This window comes from Falco punctatus (assembly GCF_963210335.1).
Source record: "Falco punctatus genome assembly, chromosome: 3".
Taxonomy (NCBI): domain Eukaryota; kingdom Metazoa; phylum Chordata; class Aves; order Falconiformes; family Falconidae; genus Falco; species Falco punctatus.
The window spans coordinates 114,971,064-114,986,192 of NC_137582.1; the positions used below are offsets into that span (position 1 = coordinate 114,971,064).

The window sequence follows — 15,129 nt, forward strand, 5'->3', positions numbered from 1 at the left end:
TCAAGGGAACGGCTCGCTGGCAGCCTGGAAAACCTGGAGCTGAGCAACCTCCAGCAGCACCTTGGCCCTTGCCTTGCACCCATGGGGGGGTGGGGTGGGGTGTTGGGGCAGCAGGGGGAGCCAAGGGGTGCTGGGGGCACCGGCAGGTGCTGAGCATTGTGCCCAAGGTGGCTGTGCGTGTGGGGAAGCGATGCAAAATGAGCAGAAAATGGCTGTTTGCAACACGCGCACGTGCCCGTCTTGTCCAGGAGCCAAAGGAGACGGCGGCCACAGTGGAGAGACCCCAGCAGCGGGCAAAGGCTGTGCCACAGGGCAGAGGCGGCAGGAGCTGTGGACAGAAGGGACCAGCATGGCACACACCGGAGTGACTCCCTGGCAGCTCCAGTCAGGGCTGCTGGCGATGCCCACTGGCGATGCCCATGGCTGTGGTGCCCTCCATGGCTACCGTGTGGCTCCTGGCAGTGCCGACATGGATTTGTTTGCTTCCCGGTGGGAGTGACGGGAGCACCAGTGATTTACTCCCTGTGGTTCGGTTTAAAGCACGAGCACCGAAAAGATAGATGTCTGCACCCCGTGCCCTTCTTCCTGCCCCCGCCTGCTCCCCCTTCCCTCTTCTGCAGGCACAGATGAACCCAGCCAGCACTCAGCATCGGCAGTCAGGTAGGGAGGAAAGTTTTAACAGCCAGGTGCGCAGGCAGAGATGTGGCATGCTGCGTGTTGGTAATTTTTGATGAAGTCTTCGCTCCCGCTGTCGTTGAGGGGGCCGTTAGCATCGCCCTGGCTCTGCTGAGGAGTGGGTTGAGCTGCAGGATGCTGCCAAGGTCAGCCGAGCTCGAGGCCGGGCAGGGAATGGGATTTTCTGAGGCCCCATGTGCTTGGCCATGCTACCCATGGTGTGACACCCACCTGCCGCAGTCACAAGGTGATGTCCTTGTGGGACCAAGGCACACTGCAGTGTCCGCTCAGTGGGACCCGTCCCTGTGTGTCGTGTCCCCCCATACACACACTGCCAGCCCCGTTCGTTAAGCCAGGCTTGTTTAACCCGTGACTTGACTCCCTGCCCTGTCAGGCCATGGGGAGGAACCCAGGTAGGAGCCAAAATCAGTGTCACCCAGCTGCTTCCAGCAGCCATCGTCCCTGCATGGCCAGCGAGAAGGGCAGCTGGTTGTCCCCATGGCAGCGACCCCCACCCTTGGTAGAGCTGGAGGTGGATGAGGTGCTGGGGACCCCCACCCTTGGCCTGGGGGCTGGAGGTGGATGGGAGCTTGGGGACCTCCATCCTTGCTCTGGGGGCTGGAGGTGGACGAGGGGCTGGGGACCCCCACCCTTGGCCTGGGGGCTGGAGGTGGATGAGGGGCTGGGGACCCCCACCCTTGGCCTGGGGGCTGGAGGTGGATGGGAGCTTGGGGACCTCCATCCTTGCTCTGGGGGCTGGAGGTGGATGAGGGGCTGGGGACCCCCACCCTCAGTGGGGGGCTGGAGGCGGGTGGGGGCCCTCCAGGTTTGCAGCAGGACAGGCAGCTGCCAGGCCCCGGTCCCGCTCGGCCCAGCACTCGCACTGTTACTGCAACCCCCGTGCCCCACTGCCACCTCCCACCTCTTCCCCAAAGCCCCCCAGCCGTGTCCCCTCACCCCACCCCTGCCCCACGGCCGCGCCCCCCGCCCCGCCCTGGAGTGACACCCCCACTCCCCCAGGTGGAACTTTCCTCGCAGGGCGTGAGACCATAGAGGTGAAAGGAAACACCAAAGGCGAGCTCGCCGAGGGGGGAAGCAGGGGAGACACAGACGCCTTTCCTCTAAAACAACCTGGCAGAATATCGAGCTCTGGCCGTCAAAGACTCAGACAGATATTTTTAAAACGTTCTGGCTGTGCTCGGTGTCGTGTTTCTCCCCACTTCCTCTGGAATCAGTTCCAAAACTGTCCCGGGTTCCCCCCGTCTATCTCCCCTAATAATACGTTCCTCCCTGTTTACTCTCTTTGCGCGGCCGGCTTGGGTGGGGTTCTTCTCCTGCGCCAGTTTCGTACGCAAGTGGCGTAGGGCGGGTTTGATAGACAGCTAGGGATAACCAATAGCGAGGCAAAGTCTCTGACTAGCTAGCCAATGGCGGAGCGGACCGGCGGCCGGGAGGAGGCGGGGCGAGACTCAATCAGGGCAGGGAGGGGGAGCTGTGGAATGGCGGACGGCCGGGCTGGCCCGCCCTGGTGGTAACGAGCTGAGGGGGACGGAGGGGACAGCCGTGGAGAGAGGTGAGTGCGCGAGGGGCGAGCGGATGCTCCCCGGGCCTCCCAGGCCGCCTCTTCCCGGGGAAGAGAGGGGGAGGCGCTGGGGTGGGCCGCTAGGCCCTTGCCAGATAGTGAGCTATGGGGCTGAGCCTGTCACTGTTTCCTGCCACATAGTGAGTGCCCGCCTGGTGCGGGCCCCGGTGCCCCGGGCCGGGAGGCTTGGGGCGGGCCTGGGTCCGGCCTGGGGACGGGGACAAGGAAATGGCTTCGTCCCCGGGCTGACACTTGCCCAGCCCCTCCCGGGGGCCAGGGCTCAGTGCAGGGTGTGCCTGGGCAGGGCTGGCCGGAGGGGCTGGGGCAAGGGGGAGGGCTGGCCTGCCCCGGGGGTGGGCAGAGGCCCGGGCCGGGGTAAGGAAATGCCGGGCTCCCGGGCTTTCCCGAGGCCTCGCCGGTGTCCGCTGTCCTGGGGCCGTTACGGAGGGCTGAGTCAGCGGGGAATGGCTTGGGGAAGTTGGGGAGAAGGGGGGTGCTGCAGGGTCCCCTCTAAGGGGGCAGCAGTGGTGCTGTGCTGGGGGGTGGGGGTCCCTCCCTTTCCAGGCTGGTTGCAGCCTTTACTGCCTGGGTTTCACATCAGTGCTTGTGAAAGCGTGTGCGTGTCAGCGTACAAAGTCTGGCTGGCTCTGAGCTGGTTCCCTCCTTGGTACAAGTTCTGGTGTTTGTGCTTGTGGAGTGTTGCTGCAAAAGCAGCTTCTCCCTCTGGGCTGTCTTCCTGCCCCACAAGTGGGTGGCACCCTTCAGTATATCTGCGTGTACTTTAGAGGTGGGTGTAAGCCCCTTGACTAGTAACTAGCCACCCGAGCACGTAAAATCGAAAACTACTTGGGGTAAGGTTGTGTGGATGCTGTAGCATGCTTTGGAAGATGTTTTACCCGTTATTAAATCTCTAGGTGCGCTCTGAAAACAAGCTTTGGAGGGTGTAATGAGATATGGTCAGGTCAAATGCATTGACCTCCAGGTGATCTCAGACCATATTTCTTCCAGAGAAGAAATAAGTTGTTAGGGAATGCATTTAGGTTGGTGTTGGGGTCACTCCTTTGGGATACAAATAACCTGTGTCCTTTGGAGAAAGGTAAGAGATCGCAGCTCTTCCATGTTAGCTGTTATTTGACCTGAAGGACCTTCCTGTGGTAGGATATTTTTTTTTTTCTGTCAAAAGTTTCACATTTGGTATTATTGTTTTACTTTCATTAGTAGCAACAACAGAATTGGGCATCTCTACATAGATCAAACCACTGGTGGGACTGCGTGGTGTGTTAATGCCAGGAGTAGGCCTATTCAATAAGATGCTAGAAAATACTGAAAGTCTGTCTTTCAGCGCTGCAGATGCTGGTGGGCATGAAATTATAGTGATAAAAAACTCTTAAGTACAGTACACTGCCTGTAGACAGGGTCATAATTGATTGAGCCCTCTAAACCTCAAGCTTGTGTGTCCTTTCCAAAGATCTGTGAGATGGAAAAGCTGAAAGCAAAAGATGTGGGAAGTCAGCTCTGTGTGTGTGTGTGCTTCCCTGTGACAAAGCTGATGCAGAGTGTTACTTTATGGGAAGTACTGAAGTCTGTATGCTTGGTCACACGAAGAAGGGGAATAGTTATATTTTCCACCCATTTTAAACATCTGCAGAATCAGTTGCTACTAAATGCTGCAGGAATTTAAAATGCTGCGTTGCGACACTTTTCATTCCGATTTGCCCCTTACTGACCTTGAGTGGGTTTTTGTCATAGAAACCGATACAGAGTATAATCCAAAACTTGGTTAAAAACAAACCAAAGCTAACATCTACCCACTGAAAACACAGCATGTTGATAAGAGTGGCTTTGAAAATCCACTTGCATTCACAGCCAAGGACAAGCTTTATCCAGGAAGTGGGGTGGAGCAGCCCAGGCATTCCAGTTCTGTGCATTTTTGGGTTTTTTGTTGGGTTTTGTTTTTTTTTTTTTTGGAAGGATTGGCCTTGAAAACATGAAGTTTGACAGAGAGAGCTTGACCCAAGCTTTAAACCCCCACCTGAGGCTGATCTTTGGTCAAGCTGCAGTTGTCAGTATGGTTCCTGGGTGGGTTGGTGACAGTAGGGATCAAACCCAGGACTTCCATCTTCCAAAGCATCAGTTTCTGCTTGGTTAAAAGCCTTGCTCTCTTTGGGGTGAGGAGCAGGTTTACCAGCTCCCTGTGCAGCCCAGCTGAGACAAGGTGAAGCCTTGCTGTACTTTATAAGTATGGGTTGTAAGAGGATAAACTTCCAGGGGTGAACTGAATATAAACTTTTCCCTAAACTGCGTATTTTTACTGCTTTTAAAAAGAAATGTGATGTCTTTTATCTGTCTGGTAATAAGTTCAAAAAGTAAATGCCCCAAATTCCATTTTATTTATTTAAAAAAAAAAAACAACCCTAACCTTCTGATGGCTCATGCCGGTCGGGCTCCTTCCCCTTCACAGCTGTGAAGATAAAACCTTTCCAAGCTGTCTGCTGCTGATCAGGTTTTTCCAAGCCGGTGCATGATGCTGTTAGAAAGACCCCTGCTCCATTTCACTGTTCCCGCACCCCTGTTCCCAGCCCTGCAAAAAATCAGCAGCGCAGCAGAGCAATGCCGCTGCCTGATCTCAGCCTGCGGGCTCACGCCCCGTTTCTTACTTTAGTTTCTGTCAGGTCTACAGTCCTAACAAATCTTTCAAGCGCTGGTTTTAACAAAACTATGCTGGGGGTGGGCAGGAGGGTGCAGGTTGACGCTGCAGGAAATCAAGAAGTAAATAACATGTGTTTCTGGCTACTTTATTTTGTAGAAGTCCTGTTTGAAATGTGCTCTGAAGCGAGTGGCTTACTGAAGAAGGGTAGAGGCTGGAACTGCAGCCCTTGTGTCTTCAGAGATATCACTGCTGGAGTCTGAAGTAATGAGTTAATAGTAAAGTTCTTTTAAGCAGAGTATAAAACTAGTTTCCCTATGAATAATGTGACACACTGAACAGAAATGGTGTATTTTTAAGTTACAGCTCAGAAGATATTTGTGAGCAGTGATTCATTAAAAAGAATACAACCTTTATGATAACTACCAACCCAGTTTCTCAGCATGCTTTGAATGTATCTCATTCTTCAGGGCTGGTCTAGGAAAAGTTGATTTCATTCACAAAGGTTAGATAATCGTCTGGTGTGGGTGGAGGGGTTAAAATTTCAGTGATTGCCTCATATGCATATAGTTACAGCAGTAAATCCATCTCCTGGGTTTTTTTATTTTTTGTGGTGAATAGAGAAGGTTCTTAGGATTAGTATTTCCACAAAATCAGGTTAGTTTTCTTTGACTGACTGTAATAAGGAAGATTTCAACAAGTGTAAGACTCTGCTTTAATCCTTCCAGATAAAACTATCTTTTGGGCTTTCTGGACTCAAATATTTAATAGCTTTAAATGTAAGGTTTCTGTTTGGCCTCTGCTAGGTTTGATGACAGTACTTAGCCCTCCCTGGGTCATCCAGGTGAGCAGTATATGTTGCAGCATGTGCTGCACAGGTCAGTCACAAACCAGGAAAAGGACTGAATAGCAATTGTGTTTGCAAGTGTGATGTATAAAATTCCCGCTGTCCCCATACGGAAAGGGATGCCAGCACCTGGCAAAACCACGCACTGCCAAAAGCTCCTTCCGAGGGTTAAAATAGCCAGAATAGGCCCCTGTCTGATGGCTTAGTGCTGGGCTTGCTCCTTTATGTAGTTTCTCAAGTAATGCTGTGCAAAAAGCACAGGAGGCAAGCCAAAAGTGACAACTTTCACTGTGCAGAAGCCTAGGAAAGCAAAATGCAACTATTTTCCCAGGCTGTCTTATGGTGCGTTACTGTTTTCAGCAGCACTCTTGCTTCTAATGGGATCTGTAGTAAGAAATTGTGTATTTAGTCTCACTGTGCAAGGATAAATATTTGTGAGATCAGGCCCTTAGTTACCGTAGATTAACATTTATTTAAATATTTTAGGTATTTATAAACACTGGATTTAAAAAAAGGCGTGTGGAAGTGGCTTCTGGGTAATAAGCAAATGACTGCTCAGAACAGAACCACCCTGGTGGCATTTACTTCCTTTGTATTTTTGCAACTCTGTGTAATAAAAAGACGGTGTGTTTTCTTTTTGAGGAGGGGAGGCTACCGGTGCTGCTGATCAGGCTTCCCTGCAAAGGGCGTGCTTGCTAAGAGGAGCTTCTACAGAAGTTTATCAGACTCAGGCCTGATTCTGATTTATATAAGACTTGTTTTTCCATCTGAAGGTCTGCAGGATTTTTTCTTTCCCTGCCTGGGAGGCAGTAGGGGGGAGGTCCCCTCCCAGAAGAACTGAAACGTGAACTTCCACGTTATTTTGTTGAGCAAGCAGCACAGCGGCAGTGCAAGGCATTAATCACATTCTCCATCCTGAGCTCGCCTTTGCTGCAGTAATGGGCCTGGGAAATAGTTCCTGTAGATCCTACCCTAATTCTTGAAATAGCAGTAAAACTTTCTGGTATTATATTGCTACTGGAGAAGTGGTGGAGTGTAGGCATATCTCAAGTATGCATCTGCCAGGGGCTTTGAGGAAGAAAAAGGACCAAGAATCTCAATTCTGTCTCCCACAAATGGGGTTGCTGGTGACCTGCTCTGTTCCTTCTGTGCCTTCTGTGTCATCTCCTCTTCCAGAGCAGTATCCCAGCCCTGTTTTGGGTAGAGGTGGTGGTTTAAAGGATGCTGTGGTGCCAAGAGAGGAAGAAGGGAGATGCCTGTGAAGCAGCAGCATTTAGCATTTGTTCTTGAGGGCTTAAATTTCTGCATGGGAGGCTGTTGCTGTGCTGCCGCTTCAGAGGAGCTGCTCTGAGATCACTGGTGACCTGTTGACTTGGAGGTATTGATTCTCCTGTTGGAAGTGGGGCACAGTCGAGAATGGCATGGACAACATGCAAAGAGTTGTCCGCTAAAAATAATTTATTCTTACTGCTGCTGTCAATCAAACCTAAACCATGACTTTATTATTTTGGTTGCTGCTGAAAGTGCTCAATAAGCATCGAGGGCTTCTCTTATGTTGTCTGATGATGCAGCCTGATAACCTTCTTCTCAGAAGGTGCGTGTTTAATGAGAGTGGCAATGCATTTATTTGAACAACTCCTTTATGAAGTGAAGGCACACATAGCTTTGAGATTAAAGTCTCCTAATTGTAAAGCGGAGGGCATAAAAGGAAGCGTCTTTTCACCTAGCATATGATAAATGCAGGAGTTACTGCCCTGGGATTTCATGGGTGTCGACTGTTTAGATGAGTTCAGAAGCTGATGAGACCAGTTGATGGAAGTGAAATCCATGAAGGACAATGAAAGATCGTGTTTGTTTCCGTGTGGTCTTAAGGTATGGTGGGATGCTGTGGTGTGAAAAAGGACAGCAGAGAGAACTGTTGCCCTGTGGTTGCCTTGTTCTCATGGTCGTCTTCTTTACACATCTGATACCTGGCCACCAGTGGGCAGAGGGTGTTGATTTATCTGGAGGCTGGATGACCTGGCATGGCTATTCTGAAGTCCTGTGGCTTAGGGTTTCTTGTCTTGCTTGTTCGCTGATGTTTCCGATGATGTTGCAGAGCAACCTGCCTCTTCTGAGCCTCCATTTCTCCCTGCTCATAAAACTGGGCTAATGACTCTGACCTTTTGTTTGTAAAGCAGAAGGAAGAGGATCAACAAAATACTGGGAGCTTATTTACTATCATTACTGAAATGATGAGCAATGCCACTTTGCGGCACTTCAAAGAGGCTTCGCTTATAAGATGCTGGAAATCCCTAGAGAGAGAAAATGTTTCAGATGGAAAAGGAGGAGGGGGGGGCTATTCCTCCCATTCTCATCTCGGAAGTGTACTCTCCAGCAAGGCATGGAGGTGGTGTCTCCAGCCATCTCCCCTCCCAGCCGGGCTATTTAAAATAGCTGCTGACAGTCTTTGCTTTTTTTCCGTAAGAGCCAGACGGACTGGTGTCACTGATCGCGTAGGAGTGAGTTCTGCATAAGTTGTTCACATGCTGTGGAGTCTTGTGAAGTACTTTGTTGACCTATTGTATTACCACTAATAAGATTGAATGTGGTTTTAATTTCTCATTTCCTCTTTCACTGGATGCCCTTTTCCTACTTCTTAGAGTCTTACTTCAAGTCTGTATAGCAAAAGTCTTTTTCTGTTGCTCAAAGAATGAATGATGCTTTGCTTTCAGGCAGCTCCGCACTGGAGGGCTTTAAGTGGCATTCAGAGGAGGCTATCAGCCACAATATCTGATGTATTGGTGTAGCTGCGGTTCATGCATGGAGTGTAAAAAATGGGATTTAATTGGGAGGGAGGGGGAATAGCGGCCCTGGCTGAATGGATGGGTGAAAGTTCCCCGACCACCCCTTAGCCCAGCAAATAGTTTGTTGAGTGCTTGCCAGAGCGGAAGCGAGTTCTCTTTCAGACACCCTGCTTTTGTGCACCGTAAGAAAAAGCACACACTCTTATGGTTTCGGCCTTGCAGCTGCAAAAAAAAAAAAAAGTGAGAGAGAGAGAGAGAACTCTGCACACACCCAGATCCTGTTCTTTCAATACCAACAGCTGCTGAGCTGATCCTTTGCTGGAGGAAGGCATATAGCTATAAACACAGCTTGTGAAAAACCTTTACCTTCTGTCTAGGGCAGCATGAAGTGACTGGCCGCTTCCCTTTTGGAGGCTAAATTAAAAAAGCGTCTAATTAACTTATACAAAATAGCCTTTTTGGTTGCTATTGAGAATTCAATATTGTATCAAGGAGGTTACATCTAGGGTCTGGCTTCACATGAGAGGTTTCCATAAAGCAGCTTATTATAGACCTTGTGGTGAGCTTTGATAGAAAGACTTGCATCCTTAGCATCCCTAATACGGTCTAATCTCTCTTCTCCCAAAAAGATCAGTTCAATGAAGTGATGGTTTCAAACACTCTGAAATAGTTTTGGATGCTCCCGAGCCTGGAGTTTGCACTGCAGATTACATAAGGTGAGATCACTGCTGGGCTCAGAACATGCAAAATGGAAACAACTACAGCTTAAAAAGAATATTTTTCTGACTGTCCCAAGGAGATTACATAGGCATTTGTCACCAAGTCCAAGCTGAAATTTGATGCTGCTCTGTCAGACCAGGGGGGCTGATTGAAACACTAGGGCTTTGCTGAAGTCTGCCTGGAAGGTTATCCAGTCCCACTGGCTGCATGGATGGAGAAAGTGAGTCCGAGGATTGTCATGCTGTTGAGCAAAACCAGAAGACTGCTACTTGCAGCTTCCTGCAGCTCTGCCTGAAAATTCCAAATGGCAACCTGGGATCATGTGCCGTGCCCGTACGTTGCACGCACAAAAGCCAGATTTGGTGTTGCTGTGGAGTTGCCTTGCTGGGCACCTCTACAGAACCACTGGTAATCCCAGCTCTGGGGCAGATCCCTTTTTCCCTAGCCCTGCTGGGTCTTCCCACCCTCGGGCAGGACATCGGGCAGGACAGACCGTAGGCGTGGGGAAGAACTGCCTGGAAAACCCCAGACACTTGGTGGCTTTTGGTACTGGTGGGGTGGAGGGCTGCCTGTTCTGAGTTCATAGTGGTACCCATCTCACTTGACTCCTGAGATCCAGAAAGTATATTCATGGTTTTAATGTGGCATCATATGTATTTTTTTTTAAACTCTCCGCAATAGAAAACCCATGTGTTATTTTGACTTTATTAAGACGCTGTTCATAAACCATTTTAATTTAGGTGCTCAAGGCTGTTCTCTTGTTTTTTTGTGATGGAAATCCCAGCAGATATAACACTTCTGGAAAATATCAGGGAGTCAGTGTCTTTTTTTTTTTTTTTTTTTTTCCTTCATGTCAAAGGTTAACTTAAAATATTAATGCTGCAAAGATTCATTTAAGATATTAAAACTGTTCAGGCAAGAATACATGTACATATTGTAATTACTTCCTTTTTCTTACAATTAAAGTAATTGGATTATATTTAATGAGCTATTTACATTTAATAATTAAGAAAAGACTTATCTTTCCAGTATTCCCCAAGTGCAGCAGAAGGGTGGGGGCACTCAGAGCTGTGATATAATTATCTAGGCGTGAGTTGAAACTGAAAGAGCAGTTGAGCTGTATAGAAAACACTTGGAACTGGTTTGTTCCTACTCTTTCATTAATCAAAATAGTGTGTGTTAAAGGAGAGGAGGCTGAGCTTAGCTGCAAATGAGACAGAGTTTATCTGCTGAAAAGGAAGGTTAAAATATGTTCAGACTTCAGGAATAAGTCATTTAGGAAAAAAAAAAACCACACCCTCTCTTTCCGTATTAATTACTGAGCGCTGCCCTAGAATGAAAATGTGCTGATGTATTGTGAGAGCTGTGCTTTGCACCGAGCGCTTTGTTAGTGCTAACAGGCACAAGCCTTTCCTCTTGCTGGAGGAGGCTGGTGTGAAGGAGAGGAAGAAAACATGCTATCCTCATTAGCAGTAATTCAGCCTGGGAATGAGCGATTCAGCGGTGTTTGCTTTAGCAGCCGTGCACCATTTGCAGAAGTTGGCCCGTGGTTCTGCGCAGGCATCCTGCAGCGACAGCATGAGGCTTGGGTACCTGCAGCACCTCCAAATGAAGCTGGTGGGAATGGTGCTGCTTGTGTTGCCACCTAAATTGCATCTCTTCTAGTCAAGACCTTTTGAAGTGAATTCAGTGCTGTTACAGACTTCAAGGCTTGGAAAATGAGATCTGGTGGTTTTTATCCAGAGCTGCTTTTGCCTGGGTTGGGACAGAAGCAAATGGATGACTTTGCCAATGAAAGCTCCTCAGCCTTGACCTTTAGGGACTGTTTTTGGGGCAGAGTGGCAATCCTGTTCTAGTAGACATCTCTTGCTGGGGTTGCTGTGGCTGCTGACCCTGGTGGTTGTTACTGGTCGGGGGACTTGTTTCCTGGGACAGGTTGAGACGGATTCCTTTGGTCTCGTTGGCTTTGGACAGTGGTTTGGGCTCAGACCAGGTGTTGTCAGACCTCCTGCTGATGGACTGAAACCTGCCCACTGCCCAGGCCCCTCCCCACATACTCCAAAAATGTTTGAGAACCTGTAGTGGGGTTTCTGTGCCCAAGTACACCGAAGCTACCTGTTGATTGAAGCTTGCAATGCTGCTCTGTGTTGTCACTGACCTTGCATCCTTGCCAAAATTATTCATAGGTTTAACAGAAAGCATTCTGCTCCCTTTGCTGCTTCTGTTTCCTAGGAAGCAGCAAAGCCAGAGCTTTTCTGGTGCTGAAGGAGCCCTGCCTCTCTCCTGATGTATATCCTCACGGCAAAGACCTTGAAACCTTTCTGTTCCGGAGCTTTAATTCCTGTTTAATCAATAGTTCTGTATTCTGAGAATCAAATCCCTGTGACAGCTCTCTTTAATTGAGCTAAACTGCCTTTCTCTTGTCACATCTCTTCTAGAGTTTTATTTAAATGCATTTATTCTGCCTGTATCCTAGTCAGGTATTGATAGGAACACCAGGTGACCCTCTTTGTTTAACTTGTTTTTCAGCTAAATGAATGGAAACATTAATTAGGGCAGTGGTGTGGTTTTTTTAGGAGTAGGAAAAGCCAAGAAGTCTAGGTCAAACTGCTGGCTGTATTTGCACGCCAGCAGAAGCTAGGAGGATCTGTATGTTCTCCGTTAGTGACACCCCCATCCTTCCACCCCCAGCTTGATTTCTGCCAGCAGCTTCGAGCGAGTCCCTCTCCAGGAGAGCAGGCTGGCATTTATTCCAGCAAGATCATCTTCAGTAAAGCTGATAACAAAAGTTTAAAAGGAAGAGCCAAATTTTCAGTCACACCTGTGCAATCCCCTTGAGGGCAGTAAATGATGATGATAATGTATGAGCCAGACAAAAAACACAGAAAATGGCTTTCTGAGCCTCTTTTGCATTTTTCAGAACCAGCAGACTAGAGGAGGGAGGGGGGAATGGGGGGAAGGGGGTGGGGGGGAAGAGGATTTTTACTCTGGGAACTGAGCGGGCTGGATGTTTGTTGTCTCAAGGACTCCACAGTGCACGGTACAATGCTTCGTTATTCTGCAAGATCATGGCTGATGTTTCCTAGTGTCAGAGCATCGCTGTGGAAATGTGCGGCACCGCTCTTGCCCCACGCTATTGCCGAAACACTTCTTTCGTAACGCTGGCAGATCGTATCTGCAAAGTTCTCTCGAGTTGGTGATTGAACTGGATTATTAACATACAGAGGGGTCGTGTGCGTATTTGTGCTATCGGCTAGCTGTGTTCTCCTGAAGGCCCTGTGTTTTCTGTAGGTCCTGCTTCAGCAAAGCTTTTGTGCGATGGTGGGTGAAAACGCAGCCTGCGCTTTCAGTCTGAGCGGCTGGTAAGAGATGGTGGGCAACGTTTTCCCTGGCGCTTGGAGGTGTTTTACCCGTGCATCTCTACCGTGGCTTTTGGGGAGAATAGACCACTGTGAAAGGAAGCAGCCCTGCAGCTGCCCTTCACTGCTGACTCCTGCTCAGCTGCTGGCAGGCTGGGCTGTTAATGACAGATGAGCCTGTGACGCGTTTTTGGGAATGAATACTTGTTACAGCTGGCGGGATGGAGTAGTTTGTGGCATCACATGGCAGTTTGCTCTATAATTTTACTCCCTATTGCTCGGATGCCGCACTGATTGCTAGGTCTCTCTCCGAGCATGGAACTGTAGCATTTCTGATTGCTGCATCCCACTTCTCTGTGGCTGCATTGTGAGCTTGGATATAGCCCTGAGCACTCAGCAGAGCCTTCTGCTGAATTTTTCCACCCCCCCCTCAGTTCTGTGTGTGTGTGTGTGTGGCTGCTGCTTCCCTTTCTGCTAGTCTTTTGGGGTTACATAAAAGCCAGTCTCTTTCTGGCCATTACAGCTACATGGGGGAGTAGTTACTGCTGAGAGAAGCTTGAAATTTGAAGCAGAGTTGTCACAGACATTAGAAAGAACAGTCAGTCTGCGTTGGCAAGCTACTGAGTTAAGTCTTATTTCATACTGATGGGAATTTCAGATCTGATTATCTCCTTTCTCCCTCATTCCCAAACCTGCTGGTGTGTCTAATCCCCCGATGGGTACTCCTAAAGGCTGCTCTCCAAGGCGCTTAGCTGAAGGCTTGGTCTCCTTGACTATGCTGCTTGTTTGTGTCCAGGCAGAGGATTTTTGTGAGCCCTGCTGAGGGCAGGGTGATTGGTCACCCTGATGTACTTGCAAATCAAGCCTAATTTCCCTCCCCTTCCCCAAAAATGTGCTCTGTCCTCCTTAGGTGCTTTGTGCTACACCAGACACTATGACAGATGATATCACTGCTGGGGTCCAGATTTATTTGCAGATGGTCCCTGATCTAAGAGGTTGTGTGTCACATTGAGTGGGGAATTACCCAGGTGACTCCCAGTAATGCTATGCTAGCTGGTCAAATACCAGGGAGGAGAACCTTGCCAGATCTCTCCCTCCAACTCACCTGTTATTTACAGCTCTTTGTGTGCGTTGCATACACACATCTCACCTTGTAGTCCTGCCTGCCTTCTCCTCTGCACCACCGTGTTGACTGTGCGATCTGCCTGCTGTACAAAAAAAAAAAAATGAATAGGCTGGTTCCTCTCTTGCTGTGCAGTGCTGTTTTCTGCTCTGCTCCAAACTGCTTGTTAAGGAGTATTTGCTCTGAGTTGCTGTTTTCAGTTGAAAGAACTTGTGTTGGAAAGCAAATACTCAATCCCAAAATGTCCCTGTATTGCTTCTCAATACTTGTAATCAAAGTCTGTCTCCTTTATTGTTCGTAACAATTGTCCAATTCTACTGTGCCAGCCCTATTTATTAAAAATAGTCAATAAGATGCAGCTTTGTGCAAGGGGGTTATAGACTGGCAGTTCTTGTTTGAAACAAACCAATTGTACTTGATTCTAATCCAGAACTGGGATTCCTGAGTGATCTGCTACAGCAGAGCTCATGGGGAGAGCGGTCAATGACTTGCTGATAAGAAATCTTAGAGCAGTGCACTTATCTTGAATGTCATAGAATCCTAGAATGGTTTGGGTTGGAAGGGACCTTAAGGATCATCTAGTTCCACCCCCTGCCATGGGCAGGGACACCTCCCACTAGAATTTACCTCGTGCTTTGCTTGAAGTGCTGGGATTTGGAAAGGCAAAAATTGCAAGTCACAGTTTTGGAATTGGTCGGGTTTTTTTTTCCTCCCCTTTACGAGCCTGTGTTGCACCACACTTGTTCCCCAGTGCCCCACGAGTATTTACAGAAATAATTACCGAAGTCAGAATCCACTTAAAAACTGGTGAGCAAGCCATTGGGGGCGAGAGCTTATTGCGGAGGGAGCTGCGTGTCAGATCGGCAGCCGTGCAAAGCAGCACTGCACGGGGATCCTGCTTTCTTGGAGGAGTACAAGGTGTCAGAGACCACTGTGTCCGTGGTGGGAATGCCCAGGAGTTGATAGGAAGGGTGATGGGGAGCAAAAGCCCGGTGAATCCTGGAAATGAGTTGCCAGTTGTGGCTGGAAGATTGGTAGGAATGTAGGAGTGGTGAGCTCAGCTTCCAGGGCTTTTGTCGTGCTCAGCAAACTTCTTTCTGGGCCGGCGCAGGGCTGTGGAGCGGGCCAGGGCTCGGCAACGTGTGCGTAAGCATTTTGGGAGAAAGGAAATTATGAGGAATTCTGGCAATGCCCGGCTGGAGGTGGGGCAGCATACAGCTGTGGGGAGGAGAGGGGGGAAGAGCTACAGGGCGAAGCTGGGCCTTTCGGATGGTTTGGCTTTTAGTCACTGCCGTCATAACAAGGCTTGGAGCCTTCTTTGATTCAAGCCGTGACTTGGAGACTTCAGAGGAAATGCTTGCTGTGAGCAGGTAGGAAGGTTCTGATTCAA

The 15,129-nt window shown here is 49.1% G+C and overlaps 1 protein-coding gene across 2 annotated transcripts in view; it reads left to right on the forward strand.

Moving 5' to 3' along the window:
• The first annotated feature begins 1,829 nt into the window (after window positions 1-1,829).
• Window positions 1,830-15,129, forward strand: part of WASF2 (WASP family member 2) — a 33,948-nt gene continuing 20,648 nt past the window's right edge. Inside the window, exon 1 of one of the 2 annotated variants that reach the window (XM_080379180.1) lies at window positions 1,830-2,248. The gene's annotated coding sequence lies outside the window, so the exon portion shown is untranslated. Of the gene's footprint in view, window positions 2,249-11,030; window positions 15,110-15,129 lie in introns of those variants that run through there. The other variant, XM_080379183.1, reaches the window with a different exon arrangement.